Source organism: Eulemur rufifrons, chromosome 7 (genome assembly GCF_041146395.1).
Source record: "Eulemur rufifrons isolate Redbay chromosome 7, OSU_ERuf_1, whole genome shotgun sequence".
Lineage (NCBI taxonomy): Eukaryota > Metazoa > Chordata > Mammalia > Primates > Lemuridae > Eulemur > Eulemur rufifrons.
In genome coordinates this window covers 115,697,612-115,712,897 of record NC_090989.1, presented here as the reverse complement: position 1 = coordinate 115,712,897, position 15,286 = coordinate 115,697,612, and the positions used below count along the sequence as shown (strand labels likewise).

General features: G+C 49.6%; 1 protein-coding gene across 1 annotated transcript in view; it reads left to right on the top strand.

Moving 5' to 3' along the window:
- Positions 1-1,188: 1,188 nt before the first annotated feature.
- PXYLP1 (2-phosphoxylose phosphatase 1) overlaps positions 1,189-15,286 on the top strand; it is a 57,827-nt gene continuing 43,729 nt past the window's right edge. The window contains exon 1 of the mRNA XM_069473155.1: positions 1,189-1,243. The gene's annotated coding sequence lies outside the window, so the exon portion shown is untranslated. The remainder of the gene's footprint in view (positions 1,244-15,286) is intronic.

The window sequence follows — 15,286 nt, the reverse complement described above, 5'->3', positions numbered from 1 at the left end:
GGGAGGAGGCAGAGTTTGGTGCTGGCTGTGGTAATGTGAGGTGGAAAGTTCTAAACAGAAAACCGGAGAGTAGGGGGAAATATGGGTAAAATATCTGGGTCAAGTGTGTGGATTTGAGAACCATCAATAAAGGAATGAAGTAAGTGATGAGCTCGTCTCCAGAAAGTGCACCTCAAAGGGAAATAGTAGCAACTAGCCGGTTCTATCCGGCCCAAGGCCAGTTGTGCCAGGGCACACAGAGGTCACTGTGGACCTCGGACTGACAGCACAGGCCTCACTACCGCTGTAGGTCAGATCATCTCCCACGGAGAAATTTCGCAGGAATCCCCACCAGCCAGAACCCGACATTTTCAAGAATCCCCACATATGGGATCGAACCCAGTACAACCGCGCGCCTAGGCGACGTCTAACAGGGTGTTAGAGATACCAGTCCAGTGCTCCGTGATCCTCAGGAGCTGCTCCGAGCGGCCGGAAGGGGTGGAGAGGGAGGCTGCGAGGGCCGCGACCTCACCGGGGTGCCTGCAGGCTTTGGAGACTGAGCAGCAGCAAGGACTGGGGTTGACACAAGGCCGGATGTGGTCTGAGCCGGAAGAGAAGCGTGGGATAGGCTGAAGGGGGTGGGGCGGCACGGTGGCGAGAATCGGAGAATTGTGACAGTTTGGGTCCACGTGGCAGCCGGCGGAACCCAAACACACGCGCCCTTCCCGGTATCAGGATCGGCAGCGCCGGGCAGCCACGTGGGCCCTAAGCACCCACACCAGGGCCCCGGGCCGGGCCAGGTCTGTGGACCCGGGCCTTGGCCCGCGTCCGCGCTGCCCCCGATCCCAGGTCCGGCATTATGAGGCGCTCGGCGGCCCTGCGCGTCAGTGGCCGCAGTCTCCGCGCGCCCGGGCTGTGTGTGCCCGTGGCTTTCGCACGCCGTGATCTCCGCAAACTAGCACGCGAGTTCAGCCTCCCAGAGGCAGCGTCCTCTCGGCAAACCACCAACCCCGCGTCCAGGGCCCGGGCCGGACAGCACCGCAACACCGCCTCCGGGGCGGAGCTCCAGGGCGCCAGGGGCGGGGCGGGCCGGGACCGGAGCGCGGCGGGGTCGGCAGGGGGCGCTGCGGGGCCCCGCGCTGGCGGCGGCCGGTGCGCATCGCCCTCGCCACCCCTCGCCACCCCTCGCGCCGGGAGGAGCTGGCGGCTAGCGCCGAGCCCCGCGCGCAGCAGCGGAGCTGGGGCTGGGAAGGGACCACGGGCGGTGAGTGCGGCGCGGGCCGGAGCCGGTGCGGTTGCCGTTGGGTTTGAGCGGCGCGGAAGCTGGAGGTGGGCGGGCGTCCAGGCTCGGGGGTTGGGAAACTGAGGGGCTCCCCCCAGCACGCCAGTGGGACAGGGGTGAGGAGGCTGGGGCAAGCATCGGGTCCAAACCCAGCGACTAAGCCCCCTCCTCCATCCCGGCCTGGCCCCAGACCCCAGCCCCAGACTTGCGCCCCCTCCAAGCCACTCCCCCGCGCGCCCTGTGTCCCAGCCCCAGCCCCCGCCCCCAACCCTTTTCCAAAGCCCCGGCGCGGTCTAACCTTCCCTGTAAATCCCCTGCTCTCTCCCCAAGCCCTCGCCCCGCGACTCTCGCGACCCCCGTGCCTCCTGCTTCTCCACCCCTAGCCCCGCGCCTCTGCTGCGAGGCCTCGTCCGACTCGTCCCCGCCCCTCTAGTCTTCTCCCGCTCGGCCCCCGCACCCCAGCCGCCTGATCCAGCCCAGATTCCAGCTCCCGGAATCCCCTTTCCCGGGCTGTCCCGAACTGGCCAGTCTCCAGGTAGGAAGGCGGCCGTAACTTCTCCGTGGCCTTTCCCGGGGGTGGGGCTGGCTCCTCTGGGCAGCTACCTGCCGCCTGGCGCCTCGCGGAGTCCCGGGCCCGGCGGAGGGCGGCCCCGCGCGCAGGTTAGCCTTCCTGGATGCTCAGGTTAGGACTGCGTGCTTTAGACCCCACGGCGTTGCTTTTGCGGGGAACTTGCCTATGTCCTGATCTTTTAAACAAGCTGGCTTTGTCATACACACAAAAAATGGATTTGCTTAGAGGTTGCTTTCTTTGCGGCTGCAGCCGCCTTTCAAGTTGTACCTGTGGATAGCAAAGGATTAGCGGTGCAGTAGGACGTGGAGCCATATTTTCCCGCGTCAGCCGTGCGTTCAGCGGTTGCGAAGGGGCTCCGTGGGCAGTGAGGGTATCACCGCTTGGGTGGCCAGTGTCTTCGTGGGAAGGCAACGATGCTTTGTAAGCATTCAACAAGTAAGATCAGGAGAGATTTGGAATCAGATCGGGCTGTGAATGGGGAAGTGTGCGTGTCTCAGGGGATGGATGGCCAAGGGAGGATCGGGGAGGGCTCCACACTTGGGGACATTTGTTGACATTTGCAGAAAGCCGGCGGATGTGGAGCGGGCAGTGCTGAGCCCACCTTTTCAAACGTGATGTGACTGTGGACGGGCTTGGCAACTTCTCCTCCTCAGAGGTATTGGCGCCTAGTCCAGACATCTGTGGGAAGAGGGTTTACAGCAGATGGCTTGAAAAGCCTCATGGTCCCTGGAGAGAGGTGGAGATGCACAGCTACAGCCTGAAAGCCAGTGTGTGAATCTGCCCCATCCCTTCTCCTGGCTTTCATTAAATCTTGGATTAAATTAATTGCCTATTTCAGAGAAAGGACATGTAGGGAGAACTTCTCTTTGGGGGACTGGCTCCTGGCCAGCCCACCCTCACTGATGCCTTGGGAGGCTGCTTTGAGCACCCGTTTCAGGGTGGACCACCTGGCCTTTGGAGCACAGCATGTTGAGCATTTGTGGAATTGCAGTATCTGCAACTCTTTTTCTATTGATCGGCTTGAATAGTAATTAGCTCAATGTTCTTTCACTATTGAATAGGTAAGTAATTAGCCCAAGGACACATTGGGGCTCAGTAAGGTCTTTCTGAGTATCCACAGATTCCGTGGGCTTCTCCTCTGCCCTCAACCCCCTGCTCTGTGATGAGTAGCTGACTGTCAGATGCCCCACTGTCCAGAAGCATCTGCAGCGGTGGGTGGGACCATCTCTGGACGCAGCCCTCTGCCTGGCACCCTTATGTGGTAGGTACTCCATGTTTGTGGAGTAAAGAAATGGAACCCCCTCTTGAATCAGTCTGAATCCACAACCCATGTTTTTCCATTTTGCTACACTATTTTCAAAATGTTACCCTTAAATTTAACACATTTTTAAGAAAACATATAATCTCACTAGAGACACACTCATTTTTGTGTGTGTTTGGACAGGGAGCTCAATCTACAGGTCAGGCTCTGATGACTGGTCTGTAACCTCAGTGGGAACTCCAGAATTTCCATGAAGAAAATCTGTTGTCCTCATCCCAAAATTGGGGTGGGGGGGTGATGGGCACCCTGGGGAGCTACCAAGGCTGTCTGTTGCTGGGTGAGTTCACCACGGCTTAACTGATAAGCTGTTATCAGTTAAGGGCCCTGAGCAGTGGCCCCAGCCCTCGGTGACATCTCCAAGGGAGACAGGGTGTCACTTGCAGAGCTCCACTGGCCGCTTCACATTGCACCATCCTCACTCCAGGGGATGCCGCCCACCCAGAAGCTGCTTCTGGTGGAGGGCTGGGATTGTCCCTTCTCGCACATTTCTTGCATTATGGTTCGCAGCTCTATTGGGAGGAGGGGCTGGTGTTTTGGGAGGTGCTTTGGTCTGTCAGAGATGGCTGTGACCCACTGGCAGATGGAGCAAAGTCTAGCTCTTCTGCCTCTGTCAAAGGCCAGCCCTAGAGAGCATAGCCAGAAGCTAAGGGGGTAGGAGTACCCTATGCCCCCTTTTTTCAGGAATCTTGGATGCGGTAGGGCTAGAATTGAGAATGCCACTTGGATGTGGGAACCTGCACTGCCTCTGGCTGCCATGAGCTTATCTTTCTTCCCCAGGCTGTCTCTGTCTTCAGGTCTGGCTCTTCCTCAGAATTCCTGCAGCTGGTAAAGATCAGTTTTCTAGAAAAGGTTTTATTAATGCCTGCAATATGTGACTGAGAAAGGGAGGGGAGGGAGAAAGAGAGATGCTACTATCTGGAGGTGGGTAGGAAAAAGGATGGGAAAATATTCAAGGTCCTGAAAATTCAGGGGGATTTTTGGCCCCAGCACCTATCCTAGGGCAAGGTTCTTGGCTCATCGGTAAGGAAGTACACCCACATTCTGGGGTAGGGGTTCCCAGTTACAAGAAACGTCACTGAGATAGGAAAAAGAGCCCCCAGTAACCTGAAATAAGGTTTGCTGGGCCCACCATTCTGGGTTCTAGAAAGCCTTGAAAGCCAGCTGAGAGCTGGGCTTTGCAAGGTGGGAGGGCACCAAGCTGTTTTAAGATTCTGAATGAGCAAAGTGCCATCTTTGGAAATGGCGGCTTGAGCCAAGGTTGGTGTGGGGTTTGGCCTGGAGGAGCCACATCATACCTGAGATGCTGAGGGGAGAGTCAGGGAAGTGACAAAAGGACCAGTGACTCAGAAGGTGCACCTGTACTTGTAGAGGGAACGGCCTTCTAGGAGGATCGTGGGCCTTTCAATACAAGCAGCCTCCCAGGGACGCTTGCTGAACCTGCTGCACGCCCTCGCAGGTAGACTCTGCCCGTTGGAGCACCTCCTTGGAGATAGTGCAGGCCAGCCATGAGGAGGCGCCTATGAACCTGGAAAGAATGGCAGGGTCTGCTCTGGGTCCAAAAGGCTGAAGGCCCCCAGTCACTTAACTGAGCCCCAAACTCCAGCCTACTTACCTTCCGCCCCCAGAACCTGCAGGCCACTCTGACCCTTCTCTTAGACTTTGATTGAAGAAGTCACTGGCTTTTGGAAAAAGATCAATCTCATGAAGAGAGGAACAATCCTGGGAACATGGAGGAAGTTAATGATTAAAAAGACATGGAAGAAGAACCTCGAGGAGCCTTGCAGAGTAGTTCCTGCAGCCAGGAGGCAGCCTTTGCTGCATGCCCTTGGGTGGGTCATCTATGCATGCATGGGTTCATCCCTCCACCCCTCACCCCCATCACCCCCATCCTTCTGCACACTGGCCAAGCCCCCTCTTTGCTGGGTACTCTGGGATTTGGGGAACTCAAACATCTAGTAGTGGAGACTGTAGGAACTTAAAAGTTCTCTTCATATTTGCAGAGTCACTTCCCCAACTTACACATGCATGTTTCTGTTCACAAGGCATCCTTTTGTCATCCACTTGCTACCCTCTATGCCTCTGTGTGTGACCAGTTTCCTTAGAAAAGCTATAATCAATAGCATAGAAACCAGAGCTTTAAAAAACATAAGGATGAATATTATTGCACCTGGTTTTAGCACCCACACTCTCCCCTATCCTCTTCTCTTTGTGGTTAGAGCCATCACTTACACCAAATTTACAAATAGTTCAAATGCTATTATTTGTCCTGCCTCTCAGTTATTTGGAGACATGTGTCTTTCCAACCAACCAAACCACAGCTCATTTTCCTAGGCCTACCTCATTCTTGGATCCAACACCAGCTTTCAGGCCTTCAGAGATACAGCAATATCATTTTGAGCTTTTTAACTTTAAAATGAAATGAAGCTCTTGCTTGCTAATTTTGTCATCTGCAAATACAGGAGAATCTGAAGCTAGAATGAAACATTAACTGTCTTGTTAATTCTTTATGCTTCTAAAATGAAAGAGGCAGTTGGATTAGTAGAGAAAATTTATTAAAGTTATAGTAGAAATGTTTAGAAGCTCACAACTAATAATGGCGGGACACAGACTTACAGAAATACACTATTAAGCTTTAAATATAGTTACTACAACATAGATATAAATAACTTTCTTGAAAGTATAGACAAGTATAAACATTTTGACAAGTATGGATTAAGTATAGAAATTTTGATCCAAGTTGTTTCATGCATTATATTATTAGGATCATATATTGTGTTTGTACAGGACCTTACCATGTAAGTAGGCAACTATGTCCATGATCTCATTCAATCCTTTCAGCAAGCCTGGAATTTTCTTAGAAATGGGGAGAGGGGACCTCAGGGTGATTAAAAGACTTCCTCTAGAATTCAGATCTCTTAAGCAGAGAAATACTATATAAACCTGGATATTCCAGCTGTAGTTGCTTGATAACCAAATGTGGTTACATAGTTATTTGAAAATTACAGGTAGTCTCTCCTGCTTAGAGGTAAAAGTAGGTATTGGTTTTCTCTAAAATATTCTGCAAGTCAAACAAACAAACAAGAACAGTGTGTGTGAAGTACTACCAGAAACCTCTTAGAAGGGTTTCTCAAAGTTTGTGGATATCAGAGGTTCTCTGCTGTTCCTTCCTAATAGTAGAGTACCTGAGTTTGCTTGTGTATTCAGCACAGTGCAGTGGTTAAGAGTATAGACTCTGAACCCAGACTGGCTTTGAATTCCGGATCTACCATTACTAGCCTTGTACCCTCGGGTAAGTTACTTAATTTTTTGGGCCTCCGTTTCTTTATTTGTAAAGTTAGGGTGATGATCATACCTACTTCATGGTATTGTTGCAGAGCTGAAATGAGATTATATATGACAGGGACTTAGAGCAGTGCCTAGTACATGGTACCTGCTTAAAAAAATGTTAGCTGCTATTCCTACTAATTTATTCCTTAAAAATACATTTTGGGTGCAAACCGATTGCACTGAGATGATGGATATAGAATAAGGGGTAAAACACGTACAGTCTCTGTGCTCATGGAACAGAGCACATTATACCGAAGTTCACAGTGAAGGACAGGAAGGTCAGTGCAGACGTATTTCCAGGCTCTTGCCCACTTCTTATGGCCATGAGAGGCTGGGGTGTGGCCTGCGAGGGGTTGACCATGGTTGGCAGGTGGGGTGTTGATCTTCAGCTGGTATGCACTGGTGTCACGTGATCTTGCCAGCTGTTTAAGATGGGCACTCACTTTGGTCTGTGTCTGACCCATGATGTTTTAGCTATCACTCTTGGCCATGGGTTGTTAGTGGGCAGCGTGACAAGGGACCATAGACTCAGTTTGTCGGCACTGTTCTTGGTCTTGGTTGGCAGAGTGCTGCCCTGGCTGCTGTTTTGGACGGGCTCCTCAGCAGCCCCAGAAGCCCTCGATACCATCAGAGACCCAGTGCTCTGAGCGAAAAATAGCACAATTGCTCCTGAGGGCAGGTGGGGACTAGTCAGAGGCAGGAAGCCAGCACACCACGTTTCCTGTGTCTGTCAGAGCTGGAACCTTTTGGACCTGAAGATACTACATTGAGAGGCATGGGTTTACTTACTGGAGCTGGAAAGGGAAGTGCCTGCTCCTCAGACCTTGCCCTCCCTTGCTCTGGGCATCCCACAGAGAGGTTCCCGCATGGCAGCCTGCCCTGCTAGCACCTGCCATCACGGAGCTGGCCCGGAGCCTCCTGCAACTGGCTATGGACGAGAGAACCCTTCAGAGATTGCTGCTGCAGGGACCTGGGCTCTTCTCTGCCTGGTCTGAGCGTGATCAGCACTCTGGAATACTTCATACCCATTCGGCTGCAGTCGGACTGAAAACCGATAATCCATCATCTTAATGGGCAGCTGGCTTATCTGTAATTCATTTTTAAACTACAGTTGACCCGTGAACAACTTGGGAGTTAGGGGCACCAACCCCCCTGCACAGTCTAAAATCCACATATAGTTTTTGAATCCCTAAAAACATAATTATTAATATCCTATTGTTGACCTTGGTGGCCTTACCCATTACATAAACAGTTGATTAACACCTATTTTATGTTACTTGTGTTATATGTTATATTCTTACAATAAAGTAAGCTACAGAGAAGAAAATATTATTAGGAAAATTATAAGTAAGAGAAAATGTATTTACTATTCATTAAGTGGAGGTGGAACATCATAAAGGTCTTCCTCCTCATCATTGTCATGTTGGGCAGGCTGAGGAGGAGGAGGAGGAGGAGGAAGAGGAGGGGTTGGTCTTGCTGTCTCAGGGGTGGCAGAGGCAGAAGAAAACCTGTGTGTAAGTGGACCCAAGCAGTCCAAACTCATGTTGTTCAAGGGTCAACTGTACTAGAATTTGAAGTGAATGAGGTTTTGTCTTTTTCTTCTTTTAAATACTTGCCCCGCACTTGTAAAATAAAGAAATGGCAAATAATGCCAATCATTTGTACATAGGAAGAATTGAGTTAAAAGGGGGTAAACCTTTTCTCTGTTCTACGGATGGCTTCTCAGGTGCCCTAACTTCTCTGGTCTCGATTTCCCAGACCAGGTCCTCTTTTGTCACTGATGTGTCTCCATTATAGTTCCTAATGGAAACACAGACCTGCAAAATCAAAGCTTGGGCATTTATGGTCAAAGGGCATGGCATGGATGGTTGATTTTCTGGGTAAAAAATTGCCGTGTCTTCTTTGAGAAAGAAAGTATATTTTTGGAGATGGCTAACGTCAGCAGGCAGGAGGATCTCAGCAAGCCTGTCTCATCCTCGGTTCACATAATTTCTAGCATTTCTGAGTTAGCAGCATATGATTTTTATTTTCTCCTCTTGTGCTTCTTGCTCTAATGACTGCTGATTATCTTGAAGCAGCTGCATTAATTGATGGTGTTTAACGACTCTACTTACAGTAAGTAATCGCAGTTGGCTTGGCTAAGGATAGGGCATTCTTTTTCCTTGCTTTTTAGCTTGGGAAGTGTTTACTCTGCATGCTGAATGCTGGAAGGGGAGTCAGGAACTCCCTCACCTCACTGCTAGCCCACTGCTCAATGCTCATACTTCCCTAGGACATGATGCGTCATCACAGCGTCAGTTCTGACTGCATTCTGATTGTCTGCTCATGGGCCTTTCTCCCTGGTGTGATGGGAGCCCCTGGAGGGCAGGGGCAATACCCACCTCCTCTCTGAAGCTCCAGCACAAGGACTGGTGAGAAAAAGGCCTCAGTAAAAGTTCGGGGAATGAATGATAAGCAGTTGTAAAGCACGTCAGTTATGATAGTGTTTGGCTGCAAGTAACAGAAAGCCCTTCTTCAGTGGCTTAAGCAAATAGGAGCTTATTTTTCTCATGAAACAAGATGTCAGAAGGTTGGTGATTGCTGGTGTAGGTTTCAGCAGCTGAAGTCTGTCTAGACTGACACTTTTGTTACTCTCTTGGTCTTGCCTTCATGGTGGCAAAATGTTTGCCGCAGGAAGGAGGAAGTGCCAGCCACTTTGGTACCTTTCATCAGGAATGCAGATATTTTCCCCAAAACACCCAGCAGACAGACTTCCCCTGACATTTCATAGCCAGAACTGTATCACATGGCTGCCCCCAGTTAAAAGGGACGTGAGAGTATTTAGCAGGGCACATTGTGGAAGGCACACTGTTGGAACAAACAAATCAAGTATGTTTCATGGCTCAAATACAGTAGGCATTTATTTACTTTTTGCTCACACAAAGTCCAGAACGGCTGTTCCTGATCCATGGGGTGGGGGGGCTCTCCTCCAACAGGTGATTTAGGGACCCAGGTTGTTAAGGCTGCCATGCTCATTTGCATCAGTCAGCTGAGGAGGAAGGCACAAGGAGGAGGGTGTGTGGGAGGGTTTTGCAGCCCAGGCTCAGAGGTGGTGAGTTACTGCCCCTGACATTCCGTTGGCTGGGGGCTCAGTCACCTGGCCACACCTTCTGCAAGGGAGGTTGGGAAATGTGGTCCAGCCCTGTGCCGAGGAGGGAGCAGGGATGGTTTCAGGATTAGCTGGCAGTCTCTGCTACACTGTCCCTGCCAAAATCAGGATTCTCTTAGCAAGGAAGAAGGAATGAATATCAAGGGGAAACTGGGGGTGTCTTCTTTAGAAGGAAATGCTGTAGTAAGAAGGCTCCAGGCAAAAGTCGGCTTCATTCCCAAAAGATAATCTGTTCTACATCCCTGCTTCTGCTCCCACCTTTGGAAACTGGGCCAGATGGCTCAGTAAAATAATGGGAGGTCCTCATTATCCCTCTTTCTTGACCCAGGGCATGTTCTTAACGGTTTCGTGGGAATGGGTCCTAGCTGACTCAGCTCAGCAATTGGAGGTGACCCCAGAGGAAATGGCCTTCAGCCCCCCGAGGCCAGAGGAACCTGTGAGAGCTCCTTGGCCACAAGCTTCCCAAGTGCCCCCACCCACCCGGCCTCCCAAGGCTGTGTCCTCTCCTCCCCTCCAAGCCCCATCCCAGCCCACATCTGGAGGGGAAGAGAGGGCACAGTAAAGAGTGACCTCTGATTCCCACTCTAATTCATTGAGAAATGATTTCCCACCACTTCCTGGTAATTTTTCTTGGTAAACATTGATATGCGATCCATTGATCTATTGGGTTTTAGTGTTTTATTCTTGTTCAGCTTGCTGTAACTTTCTGCGACAGGGGCTTCTCCATCGACAGTGTTTTTCTTGCTGCCCTTCCTGCCTGCATGCCTTCCCACGTACACCTCTTGAGCACCTGCTGCTTACTCCACTCTGTGTCCGCCCAGCCCTGGGGGGAGCGGGCAGGGAAGCTGACGTGGGACTGTAGTGTTGATGAGTATTGTGGGAGGGCTATGCCCTGGGGGCCGTGGTTGCCCAATATTGGAGGGCATCACCCAACTTTGGTAGCAGGGAAGGCTTCCAGGGGGAGGTGGCATTTCAGCTGAGTTTAAGGATGAGCAGGAGCTAACTGGGTCAAGGATGCATCTGGCTCATGAGAGTAAAATGGGTACAGACGCTGAGTTATGAAAAGGGGCACACAGGGTTCTGGGGGAAGAGCAAGTAGTCCATTGTGCCAGAGTTGGGTTGGTGGTGTGGCCATTCACTCATCTAGTACTGCTGTGCTCCAGGGCCTGGGGTTACAGCGGTGAACAAGGCAGGGAAGGACCAAGCCCCAGTGGAACCCATGGCTTGGGCTGTGAGAGGGGTGGGTCTGCAGAGGAGTTGGGCCAGAATCTGAGGAGGGCTTGGCTGCTGCCCAGACTCTGCTCTGAGGGTCTCTGCTGTTGGAGGCTGAGCAGGAGGACGTGGGCTCCATCGCTTGTGCCTTCACCTCTCATGCCTTGTCCCGCTGTCTCTCATTCTTGTCTAGTCCTTTGCCCAGGCATTACTCAGGCTATAAAAATAGCGGCTGGCACCAGAACACCAGCATGTAGTTGGAGAGGAAAGCTGAGACTGTCATTACATATCAAGATACTTGCCAGGGAGACTTTTGATGGAGCACTTTCTTAGAACCCTGAGGAAAAGTTTCTAAAGTTGGCTTACGATTTTTTTTCTCCCTTGAACTCATACCACTACTTCTGGCCACTCACTCAGAATGTGTCCTGGTTGTGCCTGTTACCCACCCCTGCCCAGGGGCACATTGAAAGGAACACTTTCAAAGGAACACCCTGACATCCACCAAGTGAGAGCTCACCTTGGCACAGACTGGCCTGATTGAGGGGGCGGTCATCTCCATGGGGCCCACTGGAGGATGGTGTGCATTCCATCACGTGTTCACATCCAACACGTGGTGGCAGACCCTGGCCCAGAAAGGAAACTTTAGCCTGAGAAAGTCATGGCTCTCACCAGCTCACGTAGCTTTGTGCTTTCTTTCCCTAAGGAAATGAGGGCTGAGCCAGGGTTTAGCAAAGGTGTCAGCTGCCTTCATGCTCCCTCCCAGCCCTGTTTGTTAAGGGGGACTGGACAGTGCTGGGAGGTGGGGTACAGAGAGATGAACCTTCATGCTAGTCTGAGCCAAGGGCTGAATGAACAGCACTTTGCTTCGAGGTAGGTTAACCTGAGTCTATAGACAGAGGCCTCCGATGCTGTTCATTGGGTGCCTTCTTGGTCCAGGTACTGTAGGGAAAGCAAATAATATTGAGAAGGAGAAGGATCATTACTATCTTAACTGCTTCCCAGGATAGATCTCATCCCCTCCCCTCCCCTACGAGGGAGGAGGTCATGTTACATTCCACTAGAATATAAGCTCCATGAGGGCAGGAGTTTTGGACTGATGTAGTCACTACTAATGCCCAGCTTCTATAACTGTACTCGACATGGAGCAGGTGCTCAGTAAGTATTTGTTGAATGAATGAATGAATCACCATTTGCAGGTGAGGAAGCTGTAGCTCAGAGAGATGGAGTAACTTGCTGGAGCCTCTAAGGGGTGGAGTAAAAGACCTGGGTCTCAGTCCCAGGGAGGTACCATGAGCTGTGACTTGGGGACCCCGGCCCCACTGCCCCTAGAACGTGGGTTACTTCTAGGATAGCGCTGTGGGAGGGATGGAGCCTGCCTGGCCTCACGGTCTGAGCACAGCACAATCTTGGCAAGACCTACTGGTTGTATAAGGAGGAGCTGTAAGCCCCCAGATGTCAGGGCCCAGGAGGTTGGAGGGTGTCTCCTTGCTGCCAGCGCCTTGCAGTAGCCTTGCTGTAACTCGGGGTGGGATGAATATGCAGGAATGTATCCATCGGCAACTTGCGAGTGACGTTTCTATATCACCTTCATCCTGTCAGGCGTGTGCTCAGAAACTTGCATCAGCTCCCTACTCCTACGGCAACCTAGTCTAGCCCCTGCCATCCTCCACCCTGTTCCCCGATGAGTCACTGCATAAGGCCTGTCATCAACGGTGCCGGGGGGTGGGCTTTGCAGCCCTGTAACCACTGTACATGTCTGTCCTCCTGGGAATGCCTGCCCACGTCGGGCACGCTCGCTGACATTCTCCCGGCCCTTTTAGTTCAATGCAGTTTCTGCCTCCTTCCTGAACCCGTCTCTGATCATCCCAGCACAAAGAGACCCCCCCCACCTCCCACCTGCCAGACCCCCGTAGCCTTCCTCTGTCTGTGCAGTGCATTTTCTCATGGTGTTCCTGGAACCCTGGGTTCTGCAGGTAGATGGGGCTGCTGCTAAGTAGGGCACAAGGCCCCTCCCAGGACACCTGAGCAGCTCCCTGGTATCGGAATTCCACATCAGGTTCTATGTTGTGTCGACTTTTGAAAGAGGATACTGTTTCAAAACCACTCGTCTCTTTATAATTTATCATATAATTTACCATGTGCCTTGTGAGATCTTGCTTGACTGCATTGTTTAAAAATAATTTAAATAAATTTTACAGCATTCTTTTTTTACTTCTGATTTTAAAAGTGATACATGTTTGTTTAAGAAAATTTGGGAAACGCAGAAACATATAAGTGAGACAATAAGCCTTCCAGTATTCCATCACCTGCTTAATGAGTGCTAAGCCAGTCTTCATCTTGCAAGTTGTTTGTTTTAAAGAAAATTAAAATTACTTGTAATTGTAGTCATTACCACGCTTAACATTTAGGGCATATTTTCTCTTTCCAGTGGTTTTTTTTTTTTTCTTTTTCTTTTTTGTTACTTTTAAAAATAACAATTATTTAAATTTATTTTTTAAAATAGCACGTCAAAATTCTAAAGTGTACACAATAAAAAGTCTCGCTCTCACCCCACCTCAAACCACTCAGCTCAGTCTTTGTAACATATATTCTTTATAACATAATTGAGATCAAACTGTACATGCTGTAGTATTGTAGCTTGCCTTTTTGACTTACCTATATTGCATTTTCCTCTGTCATTACTAACCTTCTTTTGTTGTGTACCACATGTTATAAAAGCAAAGCATTAAATATATGAGTAGATATTGAAAATTCTTCTCACTTCCTGATGGAAATGACCACTCTTAATTTGGGGGCTGTCTCCTGCCAGACCTTTTTCTGTAAGTTTACATATACATATTGAAATACGCAAATGTGTTTTATCTAAGTGAGATTATACTGTATCTATTATGCTGCTACTTTTGCTTTTTCTCTTTTGTTTTTAGCTTGGCAATATTCCTTGGAGATTTGTCCTTCCACACTTAAGCCCACTTATTTCTTTTTTAAGGTTGAATCGTGTTCCATTGTGTGAACAAACTAATTCTCCAGCCGTTTCCCTGTGGGTGAACATTTCGGTTGTTTTCAAATTTTTATAACAACTCCAAGTGCTGCTTTGTATGCATGAGTGAGCATTTTTGTAGGATGGATACCTAGAATACAAACTTAGGGGGCGAAAGGTGTATGTGTTTATTGTTTTGATGGAGACCACCATCCCCTTTACAAATACCATTCCAGCTAACCTTCTCACCAATAGTGTATGAGAGAATTCATCCCCCTTGAGACTAACATTCAGGAGAGATGAATGATATTTTTTTCCTTTTTTTTTTTTTTTGCCTATCTGCATAGTGAAAAATGCCATCTCATCTTTAAATGTGTATTTCTTTCCATCCTAATTTTCCAAACATATGTATACATATACATATTGAAAAAAACTTTAAAGTCGTGCGGTACCTGGTTCTGTATCCTTTTTGCTTTCACATCAGGTCAGGGAGGTTTTCTCTGGTCATTGCAGTGTCTTCAAAAGCTCGGTTGTTCAGGGTGGCTGCCCTGCTGAACGATTGCAGATCACCTGGAGTATTTCTGATCTTAGTTTATTTGTGCCCTTGATTTCCAAAGGTCCTGGGAATGACATGTCGTAGAAAAGAAAGGAAAGCAGAGGGAACACCCCTGCAGAGAACTGGCACAGGGACTGTCCAGTAAATAGGAACCAAATTCAAATTTGAATTAGATGTTTGATCAGGGTTCATCCCTTAGGTGTTTGGCAAGGAGGTCCCTAAAATATCATCACGAGCTCTTTTTATATATGAACGTTGTATACTCCTATGTTAAATGTTAAGAAGCTTGACCTATTTGATATGTTCCACTGTGAAAAGTACACAGCTTTGTTTGTTGTTGTTTGGACAGAGGGATTACGATGGTTTCAGAGCATTTAACAGCAGCGGAAACACTCTGGAGTCAGCGTGGTGTAATGGAAACAGCACCCAGCTGGCAAGTCAGAGGAGCCGGCTTCAGATTCTCGCTCTCCCCGCCTGACTGTGTAAACCTGGAGAAGACACTTAACCTCTCGGGTCCCCTGGGGTCATGTGGTCAGGATGACCAGGGTGTGAATGGGTTTGGAAAGCTTGGCGGAGGATAAGCTAACAGTTAGCCAATTCCAGCTCAATATTAAAGAGAACTCTAAGAATTAGCACTTTCTAATAATGAGATTGGCTGTATGTTGCCAGTTTTCAGAAATGTTCTGACATGCGGTCAGCCAGCTCTGTGCCAGGCTTTGTCCAGCACTGGAGACACACTTGTGAACAGACAGACACCATCCCTCCTGTCCTGTGGCTTAGGTCAATCCCAGGAGACAGCCAGCCAGCCAGGAATTTCAGCGTGGTCATTTGATTATGTAATGATAGTCCTGAGAAGTGTCTCAAAGGAGAAATACAGGGCGTGAGACAGGATGCTGAACTCACCAGGGGAGTT